The sequence below is a fragment of the Mustela erminea genome, chromosome 4 (assembly GCF_009829155.1).
Source record: "Mustela erminea isolate mMusErm1 chromosome 4, mMusErm1.Pri, whole genome shotgun sequence".
In the NCBI taxonomy this organism is placed as follows: domain Eukaryota; kingdom Metazoa; phylum Chordata; class Mammalia; order Carnivora; family Mustelidae; genus Mustela; species Mustela erminea.
This window is the reverse complement of record NC_045617.1, coordinates 130,905,401-130,923,914: the sequence shown is the minus strand read 5'-3', so window position 1 is coordinate 130,923,914 and position 18,514 is coordinate 130,905,401. Positions and strand designations below refer to the sequence as shown.

Below are 18,514 nucleotides of genomic sequence, written 5' to 3'. Positions count from 1 at the left end.
CCCATCTATTATTATATAATGTCTTTCTTTGTCTTTTGCTGCAGTCTTTTCTTTTTTTTTTTAAAGATTTTATTTATTTATTTGACAGACAGAGATCACAAGTAGGCAGAGAGGCAGGCAGAGAGAGAGGTGGAGGCAGGCTCCCTGCTGAGCAGAGAGCCCAATGCAGGGCTCCATCCCAGGACCCTGAGACCATGACCTGAGCCGAATGCAGAGGCCTAATCCACTGAGCCACCTAGGTGCCCCTGCTGTAGTCTTTGTTTTAAAGTCTATTTTGTCTGATGTAAGTATTGTCACTCTTTCTTTTGACATTCATTTGCATGCTAGATGTTTCTTCATCCTCTTACTTTTAATCTGCAGGTGATTTTAGGTCTAAACTGATTCTCTTATAGGCAGCATATAGATGGGTCTTATTTTTTGTTTTTGTTTTAATCCATTCTGTCACCCACTTTCTTTTGTATGGAGTGTTAAATCCATTTAATTCAAAGTAATTATAATAGATATGTATCTATTGACTTTTTATTACCTGTTTTGTGGTTGTTTCGGAAGATTTTTCTCTGATCCTTTCTTGTCTTTCTCTCTTCCATGGTTTGCTGGGTTTTTAAATGACAGGTTTGCAATTCTTCCTCTTTTTTCTTTGCAAATTTATTAGTGGTTTTTTAATTTGTGGTTACAATTATGTTTGTATATGACCTTTTCTGCATATAGCAGTCTATATTAAGTTGATGGTGTTTAAGTTTGAACCCATCCTTTACTCCTCCCCTCCCCATGTTTATGTATATGGTGTCATATTTTACATCATTTTATGCTGTGAGTTCCTTGACTGATTTGTTTTTATAGAAGTATTAACATTTACTGCCTTTATGTTTCTTACCTTCATTCTATCATTTTTGATCTTTCCTTTCCACTCAAATAGTCCCCTTTCATATTTTGTGCAGGACTGGTTAGTGGTCAGGAACTCCTTTAGTTTCGTTTGTTTGGGAAACTTGTTATCTCTCCTATTCTGAATGGTAGCCTTGCTGGATGAGTATCCACGACTGCAGGTTTTTGTCCTTTGAATTCAGCACTTTGAAAGTATCATGCCACTCCTTTCTGTCTTGGAAAGTTTCTGCTGAAAAATCCCCCAATAGCCTATGGTTTTTCCTTTGTATGTAATTGACTTATTTTGTTTTGCGGGTTTTCATATTTTTTCTATATCACTACATTTCGCCATTTTATTTATTTATTTATTTTTAAGATTTTATTTATTTATTTGACAGAGAGAGATCACAAGCAGGCAGAGAGGCAGGTGGGTGGGACAGAAGCAGGCTCCCTGCTGAGCAGAGAGCCTGATGAGGGACTCGATCCCAGGACCCTGAGATCATGACCTAAGCCAAATGCAGAGGCTTAACCCACTGAGCCACCCAGGCACCCACATTTCTCCATTTTAATTACCATATGTCTTGATGTGGATCCGCTTTTGTTGATTCTATTGGGGTTCTCTGTGCCTCCTGGACCTGGAACATCTGTTTCCTTCCCCAATATTAGGGGAGTTTTCAGCTATTAAACTGAAATGATTAAGTTCTCTGCCCCCTTTTCTGCCTCTTCTCTTCTGGGCTCTTATAATACAAATGTTATTACCTTTGATGGAGTCACTGAATTCCCTAGGTGTTTTCTCATTTTACATAGTTATTTTTTTTCACTATTTTGTTCAGCTTGATTACTTTTCATTACTCTGTCTTCTAGTTCATTAGTTCATTCCTCTGCTTCTTCCACTCTGCTGTTCATTCCATCAACTTCACTTCTCATTTCACTTATTGAGCCTTTTATCTCTGCTATGTTATTTCTTATATCTGTGCTAATGGCCTTACTGAGGTCCTCTACTCTTTTCTCAAATCCAGTGAGTATCCTTATGATCATTGCCATAAATTATCCATTAGGCATGCTACTTATATCTGTTTTGCTTAGATTTCTGGCCATGGCCTTGTCCTATTCTTTCATTTGGGCTAAATTCCTCTGTCTTCTCATTTCATCTAAGTCTCTGTGCCTGTTTCTTTGTGTTGGGTAAATCAGTTCCATTTTCTGTTCTTGAGACTGATGGCTTTATGAAGAAGAGTTCCTGCAATACCCTACAATGTAGTGCCCCCTGTTCCCCTGGGCCTAGCACTTTTGGGAGGGTCTCCAATGGGTGCTGCATGCATTCTGCTCTTGTGTCCTGGCCAGTCATCTATAGATGTTCTTTTTGCCTGTAGTGGGGAGTGTTTGCTCACTGGCCTGAATGTGTTTTAACTAGACATGCTCCGGTCTGCTTGTGAAATAAGGTCTGTTGCTGCCACCACTGAAACAAAGACTGGGTTGGGAGATACAGTGTTGGCAGGGGTTTGGAATGGTCTTCTAGGGGAAAGGGCCTGGCAGACTGGGAATGAGGCAAGCATGACTGAGAAGGACGGTTATATGGGAGTACAGGGGTGTTGGGCTTGGTGTAAGCAAGTTAGCTAGTAAGTGATGGTGCTTTAATTGTTCCCACAGGTGGCCCAGTGCTTATGCTAAGGGTTGGAGGAGAGAAATGGCACCTTCCACTTTCTTCCCACCCCCCAGAAGGGTCTCTGTGAATGCTGCCTCTCTGGGACATGTTCTGAGATGAGGAACTAACCTCTACACTGTGTGCTCTGGCTGCTGTTCAGATTGCTGTTTCCACCGTATGGGCAAGGGTTGTTTACCCTGCTTTTTCTCCAAGACTAGCCCCAATGTCCTTTAAGCTCTCCCAGAGCCAAACATGCTGACCTTTAAAACTCCAGACTTAAACTGCATGTTGCTAGAACTCACAAAATTCAGGTCTTTGGTTTTCTAAACCAGTTGCTACTGGGGATTCATTTTTCCTATTTCCTATGTGCTGTCCTGTGTTTTAGTCTGTCTCTGGCCCTTCTATGTGACTGCAGATCCTTCCCCACCACAACTGCCATAATGGATTTTAGAGTGCAGCAGCTGGGGCCCTTGGACAATGACACTTTCTGGCATCCCAGATCCAAGAGGCACATTCTTATTGCGGCTGCAGATACACAGAGCAAAGATTACACTTCTCATCCTCTCTTGAAGTTTGATGGTCTTGTGTTGAGTTCTGGCCAATAAGGTATATGCATAAGCTCATAAACAACTTTCAGAAATGACTCGTAAAAGAAGAGGACTATGTACTCCTTCTCTGCCCTTTCTCCTCTCTTGATCAGATGACTAGACCTGAATAGCTATTTTGGACCATGAGACAGAAGCCCGCTGTGGGAGGATGATGAAGCCACAAAATGAAACAAACCCAAGCCCCAGTGATCATGGACAGTTTAGGTTCATGGGAGAGAAAAATAAATGTCTAACTTGTATAAATCACTGATTTTCTGTCACTTGAAACATAAGTTAATCTTAACTGAAAAAGATCTACATTTTGCATGTAAAGCCTGAAGCCTAAAGGAGTAAATATTTCCCATGGAATAAATGATGACACAAAGAAAAGCTTAATCACCCAGGACTGTGACTGGGATATGATATTTATCCCATGGGCTAAGAATACTAGCAGATCCCACCCTTCTGTTGCTAGGACGGCATCCCTCGTAGTTAGCAAGAGCAAGAGAAGAAAACCACTGATGTTTATTATGGAGAAGTCTTTGAAAACAGCGTGCGAAAAAAAGCTTAAATCCTCCCCCACCCCACTGTGTGCCAGGTTCATAGAGTTTGCTGAATGAAGGGACCAAGAAGGAAACCAGCTTGACTTTAATTGTCTGTTAAATCTGTTGAAAATTAACTTTTTCTAAACTAATTCCTTTAGAAGCTTTCAGAGCCTGAGAACTTAATAAATGTTACCCTTTTTCGGGCTTGTCATTATTCAACTTAGTACTACTCTTTGACAATGGCACATGGGCTGTTTTCTGGAAGGATATGGCTCTTTTCTCTGATGACTTTCAAAACATAAATTTACCCATCCAAACTATTTAACTATGTTACCTGTATCATTTTTAAACTGTATGTGTATTTTCAATGTGTGACATCTGAAGGTTAGCATATTCTGTTTACTAAGTGCCCTACAGGTTAGAAGGCAGTAGAAGAGAAGTTAATACAAGGACCTGGAGACACACCAATCTGATTCTAACATTTGTTCTGCCACTGAATTACTTGTGTCATCTTGGGCTTAATTTCTGAGATTTTCCTCATTTGTGATAGTCACTAATTATAAAGAATTAAATTAGACAATGCACAAAAAAATCATAGAGGCTCAGTACAGAGTGCTGGTTGTGTTGTAAGTACACAGTAACTACTAGCTATTGCTAACAATTTGATGCCCAGTCCCCAGTCGCAGGTTGTCCCATATAGCATCCACTGGTCACATGTAGCATTTAAGCACTCAAAATGAGGGCTATCCAAATTGAGATGTGCTGTGAGTATAAAATACAAACTAGATTTTGAAGTCTTAGTGTGAACATAAGAATGTAAAAATATTTCCTGGATAATTTTAGAAATATTGATTACATGTTGGAATGAGAAATTTTGGATATATTGTGAAATAAAATATATTATTAAAGGTAATTTCAAGTGTTCCTTTATCCTTTTTAAAAATGTGGTTACTAGAAAACCTAAAATTATATTTATGACTGTACATCAAATTTCTTTTGTGCAGTGCAGGTCTAGTAGGCAGTTGGGTGGGATGGTAAAGTGAACCCCCAAATCATGGTTTTTGTGGTTAGTATATGGTGGCTAACAGAAACCTGAACATAAGTCCAGTGGAGGAAATCTATTTCCTAGGGCATGTGGAATACTTGTACTAATCAATTCTATAGATACTGACTGAGGTCAAGGGGTGGTCTTGAATGAGCAGCACTCAGTCACCTGAGTCTAAAGATGGGCCCCCAAATTTGGGGGTTCTGACAATGGAAGTTTGGAGAGGTGCAAACCAGGATCTGACATGGAGTCCAAGGGGGAGCATAGTGATGACAGAGCACCAAATGGCAAAGAATGATCAAGGGCCTGAACGAAGGAGGCTGTAGTTCAGGGGTAGAAAATCCACTTCTCAGGGGCATTGTTGGTACAGACAGAATTCATTTCACAGATATTGATTAGAACCTACTATATGCCAGACCCTTTATTAGAAACTCATGAAAGCACTATATTTGCCTAAAAGGTGCTCACAGTCTGGTGGGAAAGACAGATAAATAAATAATTGTAGCACAAAGTGATGAAATACTGTGAAAGAATACAGTGGGAGCTCATTGAGGAGAAAACTAATCCATTCTTGTGGGGAAGAGACATTTTCCTAGAGAAAGCAACCACTCAACTAAGATGTATGGGGAAGTAGCCAGGAAAGAAGGGGTAAGCATAAGCACATTCTAGATAAGGGAGCAACATGGGCAAAGGCTGGGTAAGGAAAGGACCTTGCACTCCAAGAGTGGCAAGTTGCCTCAGAGCAGATTGAAAGGTGGGAGTGGCTGGAAGCTGGAGAGAGGAGGGGAGTGTGTAGCGTCACAGTTGAAGGGCTCTGAGGGCACAAGGCAGGGGGATTTGTAGAACTTTAAGCTCAGGAGTGTTATGGCCACATTTGTGCTTTAGAAAGTTTTCTCTGACTTCATTGTGAGGGTTCTAGTTCTGGAAAAGATGAATTAAACACACCCCATCCAGTCTCTCCCTCTTAAATCAGGAATGAAACCTGGACAGAATGCATGGAGCAGGTATTTAAGGACTTTGAAGGTAAATAGTTGCAAATGGATCAGAGAAGATCAACAGTTGAAGTACCACTAAGCCAGTGGAAGGTTCAGGTTTTTTTCCCTTCCTGTATGTCCTGGACTCAGCACATGGCCTGAGACCTGGAAAGTGATGAGCATAAACAAAGAAAGATCCAGGAGATGCTCTCTGGTTCAGACTCAAAGAGTGGATAAGGGATCTTCTAATGTTAATAGAAAGTTGGAAAATCCCCATTTTTCCTATTTTCTCCATTCTCTTTCATTTCAGCCCCTAAGCAATCCTTTGGTGGCAGCAGGAACATTGGGAGCAATGGGGGCCCCAAAATAATGAGGGAGGGAAAATTTCCTCTCCAAATGCAAAAAGCTGTGGTCCCTAGAAGATGGGCTAAACCCTTGTTATTTATTTATTTATTTATTTATTTATTTATTGAACTTTCTTTCATTGCTTGGTCCCAGGCATGGGCTCAGATGCACCAAGTGTGTGTCAGATTGAGTAAGTCCCCTCATTTTGGCTGGAGACTGATAAGACCAGAAAATATTGGAGAAATCATGGAGAGGGAGGAACTCAGAAAAGCAATCTTATTTTTGAAAGTAAAGTTGTTTTTGAGTGGCTTGGCTCACCTCTGAATTGTACATGAATGGATCTGAAACCTGAACAACATGTCATAACAGAATGTCATAGACTTTGAGAACTGACCCATTGGATAGACCACAGCCCACCACCCAGACCACCCACTAAGTGACACACAAGTGGGACACATCTGAATAGTGCTGCAAAAGTTTTGACAGTGGTACTGATATTTAAACCACATGGACAGAGGGCTTCTCTGAACTTACAGCCTGAACCCAACAGAGGCTGCTAAACAAAGTTTCCCTGCCTAAACAAAACCATCAACATTCCCCATAGGTTTGAAATAATACTTGGAGACTTACAATATCTAAAATATCCATGAACTAATCTAAAATTGCTGAGCATACAAAGAACCAGGAAAATTTTAACTTGCATGGAAAAAGAGTCAACAAATGCCAAAGCCATATTACAGATGTTGGAATTATCTGAAAGATTTTTTTTTTAAAGATTTTATTCATTTATTTTTCAGAGAGAGAGAGAGAAAGAGAGCACAAGCAGGGGGAGAGGTGGGCAGAGGGAGAAGCAGGCTCCCCACTAAGCAAGGAGCCCATGTGGGGCTCAATCCCAGGACCCTGGGATCATGACTTGAGCTGAAGGCAGACACTTAAGTGACTGAACAACCCAGGTGTCCCTCCCTATCTGACAGACTTTAAAGCAGCAGTTATAAGAATGCTCCAAGAAGTAATGGCAAACCTTATTGAAATGAATGAGAGGATAGAATCCCTCAGCAAACAAAAACACTAAATGGTGAAAAGAACCACATGGGAACTGTAAAAGTGAAAAATACAGCAACCAATATTTTAAAACCTGAGTGGGTTTCAGGTAAGTGATAGAAAAAAGAGCCAATGAACTTGAAGATAGGTTGATAGAAATGATCTAATATGAAAAACTGAATGTTCAGCTTCTGACATTCAAAATTAATTTTTCCAACCTGACAATAGGTTTTGGTAAAGGAAAACATCTTATAATATTTTTAGCTCTTATTTAGCATCTCAAGAACCATGCCTGGCAGGGGGAGGGGTTCCATTCATTCCACGGTATTGAGCAGATGCCTTATTTGGGCAGCTTGCTGCTCTGAGTAGCAGAACAAGGGAAAATCCATCCCTTTCCATCCTGGAAGATGATGAGAGAAAAAAATCATGAAAAAGAGGCAGGAGAGGTAGCTGGTTGGAAGTGTGTGGCAATTTTCTCTAGTTATGTGAGGAAGATTAAGAGTGTCAGATTGTTTGAGGAGTGTTGGAGTTGACTTGTATCAGCTGTGTGGAGCCAACTGTTAAAATTTCAAGAATTTTGCAAGCTCATTGTTAAAATACTTTGCAACTTGAAATTGGACGTGGTAGAGATATTTGCACCATGATAACTGGAAAACACTTTAAACTCTTGGAGAGTCTGTTGTTAAATCACCAGCATAGAACTGTGACAAATAGATCAAAGGGAATGTGGAGGGCAGAGAGTGGGGCGTGCTTTCTCTCTTCACCATTTGGAACCTTGGAGGACAATGTTATGCAGGAACTATACTAACAAGGTGTGATCAAGCATGGTAGTATGACATGGTTGGACAGAGAGCAAATCTGGTTAACACTCTCAACCCTACCTAGTTTCTCAAATAGAGAAAGTGCTGGACTGAAAGCCATGGGCCCGCTGTGGTAAGGTGAAGATCCTCACCACAAAGCCTGGTCAGGAACTCAGACTCAGCTATCTGTTGACCAGTGAGAACTGAAAGAGGGCTGAATCAGTGGGAGGATTCACAGAAATGGAATTGGCCACAGGGCCATGAGGTACAGATATCATCAGCAGACTGGTGGATCCAACAGACAAGATCAGACCACCTTAGTGCCAGACTGGCCAAGATAAGATGGGGCTGCGGATAATTCCTGGCTCCCCAAATCCCTTTTTTCCACCACCATGAATTCACAGGAGACCTTCTCCCCTTATACCAGGTGGATCAGCATCTGGGCTTGGAAGGAAGGGAGCTGAGATATAATTCTCCTATACATGAATACCAAAGGGTCTGTTTAAGTCACTGCATCTAACTCAGATGGAAAATCAGTCTATAATTAATTATTTTTCCTCTGCTACATGATAGTGGGAGCTCAGGAGGAAAACAGATCAGGTATAGATCCAAACTAAACAGACCACATTTTTTCTTCCTTTTTGACTGGTAGTGTAAATTTGCTACCCAGCAACACTTGGAAAATAAATAAATAGCATAGCTTGTGTTTATCCAAATGTATAATTCATGATTTTTTTTTATTTTTTATTTTTAGAGCTCAATCATTCTTTGCAAACAGAGGTTTGACTTCACCTCTATTATGCAGATGGAAAAGAGACTGGAGCATATTGCATTTGAGGGATCTGAAGACAGAAAGACTACACCTTGGATGCCTCTCCATGATGTGGGGATTTGCTCTCAGACTGGTAAGTCCAGAACTAAGTTTTTACCACTTATCCCTGGAATAACCATCCTAATCCAGGATTAGAGGAAGTGGTTCATTTTAAACTCAGCAGAAGTGAATTGATAAAGAATACTGAGTTTATTTAGTTGCCGTGAAAAATGAAACTGCCAGGAGGCTGGAATACTTAAAAATAAAGGATATTAGGACCAAAAGGATAGCTGAGATCATTTAGTCCAGGCAGCTGAGACCCAGGAAGGTGAAAACACACGCTCAAAGTTTGGCAGCTCATCCATCGTCCATGGCCAGGCTGGAACTCAAATTCTGAGCCCACTCCCATTTTATGTAAGGACTTAGGTTTCTACCTCACCTCTATCTTTGAAGGGGAGTCTATGTGAGGAATCACATCAGAGCTGCAAGCCTGCTTAACAGTCCTGCAGTTAGAACAACAGCTTCATTCCACTTGCCAAACATGTGGGAATCTCCCCTGGGTCCATCCTTCAGATACACAGATGCTGATTCTCTGAGGGTCCAGGGTTCAGGTCCCTGTTTGGGCGCCACTTGCCGCTTCCAGTCGGCGACGGCGACGAGAGAAGAATTAGGCACAAACAAGTCAGCTGCAAAAGACTGGGAGCAGGGGACAACAGTCGAAAAGGACTGCTGCCGGAGGAGGAGGAGGAGGAGTTTCCTCCTTTCTATATTCCTTTCTGGTGGCCTTAATAGTTTCTTTCTCTTCCTGGATGGCATGTTCAGGTTCCTCTGTTTTAGTTCCTCCTGAACATTCATTATCGCTCTCCGAATCAGGGGTTTGTAAAGGTTCCAAAACGGAGCGAATGAGGGTCCAAGTAGGCCATATAGTGACTGGAATTTGGTTTCCTTTCATATACGAAAGCTTTAACTCGTGACCTACTTTTTCCCATGTCTGTAAATCTAAAGTCCCTAATATAGGGAACCAGGAGCAATGTTCTTTAATTACCTTTAAAAGCTCCGTAAGTTGGCCCTCGCTGACTTTTGCTCCTCCCACTTTCAGGAGCCTTTTCAATAAACACACGTAAGGGCGATAATCGTTTGTGCTCTCTAGATTACCCATACCCTGCGATAATTGCCCACAACTCACCAGCGGGAAAAAGGCACGGCCGTGCAAAATTCACGTTGGGGCTTCTTCTCCTGTTTTATTTCTGACCAGATCAGGTCTGGTCTGGCCCTGGTCCCTGTTCGGGCGCCACTTGCCGCTTCCAGTCGGCGACGGCGACCAGAGAAGAATTAGGCACAAACAAGTCAGCTGCAAAAGACTGGGAGCAGGGGACAACAGTCGAAGAGGACTGCTGCCACGAGCAACCCCACAGTCTCACTTTTATTTATCTGTCTTCTGACAGCCTCTTGTAATCTTGCAATAAAATCAGTATAGGGCTCCCTTGGACCCTGTACCACTTTTTGAAAAGAAGAGCACTTATCTCCCTGAGATTCTATTCTCTCCCATGCTCTCAAACAGCAACGCCGGAGCTGCTCAATAGCTTGATCATTCATTAACACTTGGTCTTGAACCCGGGCCCATGGTCCAAGACTCATGAGCTGTTCCATGGAAATAAGAATGAGTTCTATTATGAGCAGCTGCTATTTCTGCATGATCTTGCCACCACGTTTTGAACTGCAAGAATTCACTTGGAGATAGAACTGTTCTTGCTAGCAATGACCAACCCATCGGAATAAGTTGATTGCCTTCTGCGATGCCTTGAATAATTCCCGTTGTGAATGGAGAATTAGCTCCATAGTTTTGTACTGCCTGTTTTAGTTCCTTCAACAATTTGAAGGGAAATTGTTCATGCTTGGCCTCATAGACACCATTAGGGTTGTTAGGATCATGTCCCGGAGCGACATGTTCTGTAATAATAACCGGGAAATTACAAGGCAAGGCATCTAGGTCTCCCGCTCGCTGTGCTTCAAGGAGGCCTTTCTGAACAGCCGATAGCATGTACTTTCCATCTTTTTCATTAACGGGTGCCTTCTTATAGAACGGCGGAGCCGACGGCAACAGTGACATAGTTTTTTCTAAACTCCATGAGTAAAGATCCCTGAGTCTTTCCTCAGGCCATAAATGGTTAGTTAGGGCATATTATATTGGAATGATATTGTAAGCCTGACACACATATTTGATTAGATCAAAATGTGTCCCAAGTCACATAGTAAAAATAATAGTAGGTGGTGGTCTCATTACTGGGCATTTGTGTATATGTCAAGTATGGGCATTGAGCACTTTATATATGTTAGTTTTTTATTGACAGACTTAAAAACAACTCTAAGGGTCTACTAGCTTCTAACTCAGAATATGTCCCTCAACCCCCACATATCCCCATGGCCTGTGTGGGCCTCCACGGTCTGTGTGGAACTCTGTGGCTGATGGGCCCCATTAGTGGCCATGGTTCATGTGGCTGCTTCAGTATGTCATCTTTTCTCTCTCACACCTTGGAGGTTCCACACGTCTGTGTCCTGGAGGGCTCTGAGAGCCTTGAGAACTCTTGGGGGGAGACCTGGGTTCTGCCAAGCACATACTTTCTCTTTTACATGGGTTTGAATTTCCGTGTTGGCTTGTGTGCAAGGTTGGTGAATTGCTTGAGAGAGACCTGTGTTATGTTTGCCACAAGAAGGGAGGAATAAAGGCACTGACTGAAAATTAGAAATGTTTCAGATAAATGTAATCTTCTAGAGATACAAACATAGTACAGAAAAGTGCATGCAAGCGGTTGAGTTTTATGGTCCACACCCATGTGGTCCCTTCGCAGGAACAAATGGTGAGCAAATCCCCTTGTGCAGCCCTGGACTCAGAGGGAGGCAGGTTTGTGGTGTGGGAAAGTTATGGCAACAGATACTTGTGGGGCAGCCGGCCGTCAAAGAGCTCCTGATGAGCGGACCAAAATGGGAGATGGGAATATGACAAAATAAAAAAGAAGGACAACCTGGCTTGGGCTTCAAGGCAGAGCACAGCATGCTGGGAACAACCCGGCCCCTCATGCCATCTCTACCAGGTCTGACCGTTTAGATCAATAAAAACTTGGGGGGTAGAAGAGCTGATAAATACAAGGAATTGAGCAAAACACTGTACACTTCATCCAATGTTCTCTTTTTGGTATTTCTGTTTCATTTTTAGTGATAAGAACTTTAGAAAAATCCACAAAGACCTTTATTTTAAATTGTGGTAAAATATACATAACATAAAATTTATCATCTTAACCACTGATTCATGGCATTAAGTTCCTTCACACCATTGGGCAGCCATCACCAGTGTCCATCTCCAGAACTTTGTCACCTTCTCTGAAACTAGCACTGTCTGCGTTTAACCGTAACTCCTCATTTCACCCACCACCAGCCCCTGGACACCACCATTCCTTTTTCTGTCTCTGGGAATTTGATGACTCTAAGTACTGCATATAAGTGGAATCATGTAGTATTCATTCTTTTGTGACTGGCTTATTTCACTTCCCATATCTTCAAGGTTCATCCATGTTATAGCCTGTGTCAGGATTCCCTTCTTTCTGAGGTTGAATCGTAGTCCATTGTATGTATAGACCACAATATTTTCATCCTTTCATCCATCAGTGGACACTTGGGTTTTTTTCCACTTTCAGCTATTGTGAATAGCATTGCTGTGAACATAGGTGTATGAATATCTGTTTGAACTCCTGTTTTCAATACACATCTAGGAATAAAATTGCTGGATCATATGGTAATTCTGTTTTTAGTGTTTTTTTTTTTTAAAGATTTTATTTATTCATTTGACACGGAGAGATCACAAGTAGGCAGAGAGGCAGGCAGAGAGAGAGAGAGAGAGAGGAGGAAGCAGGCTCCCCGCGGAGCAGAGAACCCGATGCGGGACTCGATCCCAGGACCCTGAGATCATGACCTGAGCCGAAGGCAGCGGTTTAACCCACTGAGCCACCCAGGCGCCCTGTTTTTAGTTTTTAAAAAATCTTTTTATTTATTTGAGAGAGAGAGCGAGAGAGCGATCACAAGTAGGCAGGCAGAGAGAGGAGAGGGGAAGCAGGCTCCCCACTGTGCAGAGAGCCCGATGTGGGGCTCCATCCCAGGACCCTAAGATCATGACCTGAGCCAAAGGCAGAGGCTTAACCCACTGAGACTCCCAGGTGCCCTTGTTTTTAATTTTTGAGGGACTGCTCCAACATGCACAAATACTTTTTCACTGATTCCGCTAGTTCAGACAAACCTGTTACCTTTCTGTAACTATGAATGATGCAAGGTTATTAAGGGTCTGCTGTTACTTGGAAGCAATGCATTTGAATATTTTGATTTAGCAAGGGGTTTATTTCTTTTCTTTCTTTCTTTCTTTCTTTCTTTTTTTTTTTTTTTAATGAAGTCGGCCTCTCCTTTGGGAGCCTGGGTGTATCCCTCAGTCTGGTTTGATGAGGAAGACAGAATAAGGGCCCCCAAAGATGTTTCTGTCTTAATGCCCAGAATCTGTTGTGCTATAGTAAAAAGAACTTTGTAGGTATGATTAAGGACTTTGAGATGTAGAGATCATCCTGGATTATCCAGTTGGGTCCAGTGCAATCACAAGAGTCCCTAAATGTAGACGAGGGTAGTAGGAGAGACTCCAAGGAAGATGTGACTTTGGAAGAAAGACACGGAGGCAACATTTTGAAGATGGAGGGACAGATTGTGAGCCAGAGGATGTGTACGGCTGAAGAATAAGAGACTAGATTCTTCCCTAGAATCTGCAGAAGGAACACAATCCTGGGGAGCCTGCTTCTCCCTCTGCCTGCCACTTTCCCTGCTTGTGCTCTCTCTCTCTGTGTCAAATAAAGAAATAAAATCTTTAAAGAAAATGTAGTTCTGCTAAGAATAACTCTACTTAAATTACTGACTGGGTACCAGTTTCAATCGTGTTTAATTGGGGAATTAATTTTAACCTCTTTGAACTTCATTTAAAAAGTTGTTTAAAGGGGGATAGTATTAGTTTGTAGGGTAGTGGTGACTTTAAATTATATAATTTGTAAGAAAGTATCTAGCCCAGTGATCTTAAAAGCAAGATCGTAATAAGGACTGAAAAAAGCCATTTCAGGTAAATCCAAAGTCAATGTGCTCAAGGCCACTGATTCTCAGTGAAGTGTTCTTCCTTTTTCACTCTTTCTGGGATATTTGGACACATTTATTTGCTTGTTTTGCATCAGTCAGAAACCTTCTTTCTTTTCTTTCCTTTGGAAAAAGAGAAAGAGAGGGAGAGGGAGAATGGGTTGGGGGGTGGGGAATCATCTTAGGAATATGAAGTTCAAGAGGCCCAAGATCTTCCCTCTCTGCATTTCTCTGATAAGAGATATTTTCCTGTCGCATTTCCAGAGTTTGACTCTGTTCCCAGCTTTAGTTAAAGGGACTGCTACCCTTAACAAAGAACAAAGCATCTTGAGAAAAAATTTAAACAATGCCTTTGAACACGTTTTTATTATAGTGCTAATGTCTGCCAAAATTTCAGGATCAAAGAAATCTGAAAAGATTTATACAATAGTGAACCCTTTGTGAAAAGTGTTAGATTAATGGGGAGATCATGTCAAATATTAAACATTTATGATTCCATTCTCTTTTTCTTGCCCACTAAGGAAAAATAGAATGAACTCATTTTAATTTTTTTTCAAATTAAAAAAAATTTGTAAAGCAATACATAACATGCACTTTTAGCCATGTTTAAGTTTTTAGGGACATTAATCACCTTTACTTTGCTGTATGGCCATTACTGCTGTCCATCTCCAGACTTTTTTCACCAAGCAAACCTTTGCATTTTAAGAAACAAGTTGCATCAGTGGATTTAAAGTCCATTTTATCTCTCAGCCTGTATGTAGAATTGCTCTAATGTTCTATATAAATATAGACACGTAGACATATGTGCTTGTGCATGAGCAGCTACAAATGACTCAAAGGAAGAAGAACTACTAAACCCTACGTGTTATATATTGTAGGGATCCCATGAAGCAGAAACTGTTATCCCACTTTACAAAAGGGGAGACAGAGAAAAATTAAGTAGCTTGCTCATGGTCACATACCTGGGAAGTGGTGTTGCTGGTTCTCAACTCCGATCTGTTCTCAATGGCACCATGCTTTCAAATTTAGACCCCCTTAAGCACAAAGGAAAGAAGGAATGAGGATTGGGTAAGATGCAGACTTTAGGACTGTTAGGTTGCCAGTTATTGAAAGAACCTTCTAGGAGCTTCTGGGTGGCTCAGCTGGTTAAGGACTGAGTCTTGATTTTGGCTCAGGTCGTGATTTCATTGTTGTGAGACCAAGTCCCATGTCAGGCTCCACACACACAGGTGGAGCCTGCTTAAGATTCTCCTTTGCTCCGCCCCTCCCCACCTCTCTCTAAAATTAAAAAAATAAAGAATTAAAAAAAAAACAACATTACAATGGTACAAGTTCAGTTCCAAGTTCACTGGAAAAATGGCAAGGACAAGCAAGACTAAAGAGAAGCTCAAGTATTTGTCTCATTTAGCAGTTTTGTTTCCAGAATACTTTTCAGCTGGTGTGGCTCCTTATTAAGTGTAGTTATTGGAAGTGGTGAGTGGGTACTGGGGTAGGGTAGACTGATGATGAGATCAGGGACCATTAATCAATAGGCAGAGACCAATGTCTCTATGAGACAGAATATTTCTTTAATTTGGCTCTCTTTCTTCAGTGCATGCCATGTAGTAGGACAAGATTCCAAAGCTTGGCCTGAGCCCCTGATAAGGTTGTATAGGTGGTGGACTGCACAAAAGGAGACAGAGGACTGAAATCCAGTGTATGCCCACTAACCAAGTCATGTATCTGGGCAGAGGCCTATGTTTTGCCAAAAGACAAGCATTCCTTTGCTTTGCACAGAAGTATCATCTTGTCAAGACATAGGACACTAATTCTGGTTTCACCAGAGTGGGCACCTTTTTATAATCACATATAATTTTTTATAATCACGTATAATGGATGCCATCCATCCCAATGGTAGTCCCAAGCATGGCATTTGATCTTGCTTCATGACAAGGCATCTGTTCCTTTGAAACAAAATGTATCCCACGTGCTGGAAGGCTGTCCAAGGAGTCCTTGGTATGCAGTTAGAGACTAGATTCACAGCAATTCTTTCTTCCAGTCTCATTAGCTAAATTAACTACAGTTATCTTGGTAGTCTGAATCTTCACTAGATGGCTTCTGGCTCCTGCCCCTAACATTCAGACCATATCTGATTTTTGTGGAGTTTAGAAAGGAAGGGACATAATAAACCTCTAAGCACTTGGCTAATGAATGTTAATTATAAATATGATCTGCACAGTTAAGACAATGTTCTCCACGAATTTCAGTCTTGCCATACATGTAACTGTATAATACTTTGTAAATTTCCCTGACTTTGGAATTTCTTCTCCTCCAGACCCCTGGCATATTTTCTTGCGGGGTAAGGTAAAAGGGTTGCTGTGGGGGTTGAGGGGTGTGCTCGAGGCCAGAATATAAACAGACAATAGGCTCTGATGCTATTGTCAGAAGGATGGTGAGGATGAAACTCTACTCATGATGGGAACAGTACACCTATCTGTCTTCCAGCAGATGGAAAAACAATATTACAGGAATAGTACAAAGGTTACGAGTAGGTCCAAATGGAGTTCCAGATGTCAGGGGGGAAACAGCAGGAAATGGGGTGGGATCACGGGGTAAGGAAATGGGACACCCATCCCCACGTGGTTCTGGGGAAGGGAAATGCTGCCCACCAGTAAGATTGGAATTTCTTGGGTCCATCTGTGGATTCATATGAAGATACTCTAATAAATATGACTTAATTAAATATCAGTGACTTTGCATTCCACTTGCATGTTACAGAAGCTCTCCAGACTCTCCCCTTTCCTGGCCCGCTTACCTCTGGGTGCCTCGTGTCAGCTCAAGAGCAGCTCTTTCCTATTTCATTCTTTACCATTCTCCTCTGACACTGTTGTCCGAGCTGTTAAAGCTACTGTTGTGCGTTTCAGACCAGCATGGTGCCTATGCCCAAGCCCTGGTTCTCTCTTCCCTTACTTTGTGCTGGGTCCTTCCATGTTTATGAAGCAAGCCATGCTGTGTTCTACCCACTTGTCTGTGTACTAGAAGGTCATTGGGCCCTACAAAATGCCGTGGGTGCCCCGAATTCCTTATAAAGCCAGTTTCTGGTTCAGCTTCTCTCTCCTCGGGACTTTGCCACAAATCCAAGAGCCTGGGTGTGGAGACGGGACACCAGGACCTTTTTTAGTCTCTGTCTTTGCCCTCAGGAGCTTGGTGCCAACACCATCATTTCCACCCTGAAAATATCTGGAAGAGACAACATGGTGTCCTTTGGAAAGGGGACAATTGGTTTCTTTCTGAAGCTGTGATGATTTTTTAATTACTTTTTTTTTTTTTTTTTTTTAAGCGCTCCTTTCCCAGCCTTGAAAGGCGTCTGGGAATAAGCTCCCTGAGAGCAAGAACACCCGTGGCCTGGCTCTCAGCAGACGGCTTTAGTGACTTCTTTCCAATTCCAACATTCTGGGTGCCCTACACATAGCTGTGAAATATTGAAGTCAAAATCCATAAAATATTGGATAATGAAATCCAATTAAGGAATTTAACAAAAAAAATGACTGCAGATAGACAGCCTTCAGGATATGATTGTGATGGAAAAAGAATAACCCATAAATACAAAGAAATTGTGTGTTACCTCAGGGGCTGACAGTGGACAAACCCAGTAAGATTACGAAAAATGGCCAGGGAATAAGGCAGGCGTGTAAGCACCTTTCTCTTCTCAATGACTCTACATAGGAGATTTGCCATTAGGTTGGTGGAAAGAATCATTCTGAAGACCTGCAGATATAGGCCAGGTTGGGCTTGACACCAGATGACCAATAAGGGAACTTCTCTTTCTTTCTTCCTTCCTTTTCTTTCCTTCTTTCTTTCTTTTTTCTTCCTTCTGTCCTCTCTATCTCTTTCTTTCTTTCTTTCTTTCTTTCTTTCTTTCTTTCTTTCTTTCTTTCTTTCATTCTTTCTTATTGAATATATTAACACAACATGGTATAAATTTAATGTGTACAATGTGTTAATTTGATGTATTTATAGACTGTAATATGATTGCCATTGTAGTGATATTTAGCACCTCTATCACATTATATAATTATCTTTTCTTCTAAGTGTCTGGGATAGCTAAGCATTAGTAGAAGGAGTTTCTGCGTTAAGCTGTCTTTCAATTATTTCCATTTCATCACCAAAAATGAGGCGAGAAAAAGAAAGAAAAGATGTGCTATGGTCTGAAAGTCTGTGTCGCTTCCAAATTCATGTTGAAATGTAACCCCAGGCTGATGGTATTTGGAGGGGAACGTTTGGGAGATAATTAGGTCATAAGAACAGAGCCCTCCTGAATAGGATTAAGGCCCTTCTAGAAATGCCAGAGAGAGCCCCGGTCCCTTCCACACTGTGAGGACGCAGCAAGGGGACATTTGTCGGTGATCCAGGAAGCGGGCTCTCACCAGACACTGAATGTGCCAGCACCTTGATCTTGGAATTCCCAGCCTCCAGAACGGTGAGCAATACATTTCTGTTGTTTCAAATCTCCTTATTCTATGATATTTTTGTAACAGAAGTCCAAAGGAATGGAAACTGGAGTAGAAGTTACAAAGAACATGATCTTGGCTGCCGAGCATTGTGGAGCATGAGTGTGACTGTGTGGGTTCTGGGAAGCAAATGTGGGAAGAAAGCTGCAGGGCATGCGGCCAGGTGGCTTTGGGCTCTGCCTGTCTGGGCCTCCTGGCTGCTACAGGCACTATGTCAGC

The 18,514-nt window shown here is 41.8% G+C and overlaps 1 long non-coding RNA gene across 1 annotated transcript; it reads right to left on the bottom strand.

Moving 5' to 3' along the window:
• Positions 1–325: 325 nt before the first annotated feature.
• LOC116589107 lies at positions 326–17,494 on the bottom strand. Its single transcript, XR_004285201.1, has 3 exons — positions 17,484–17,494; positions 1,756–1,759; positions 326–555 (listed from the first exon to the last, which is right to left on the bottom strand). It is a non-coding gene; the product is annotated as an uncharacterized LOC116589107 (long non-coding RNA).
• Between the last annotated feature and the right edge of the window lie 1,020 nt (positions 17,495–18,514).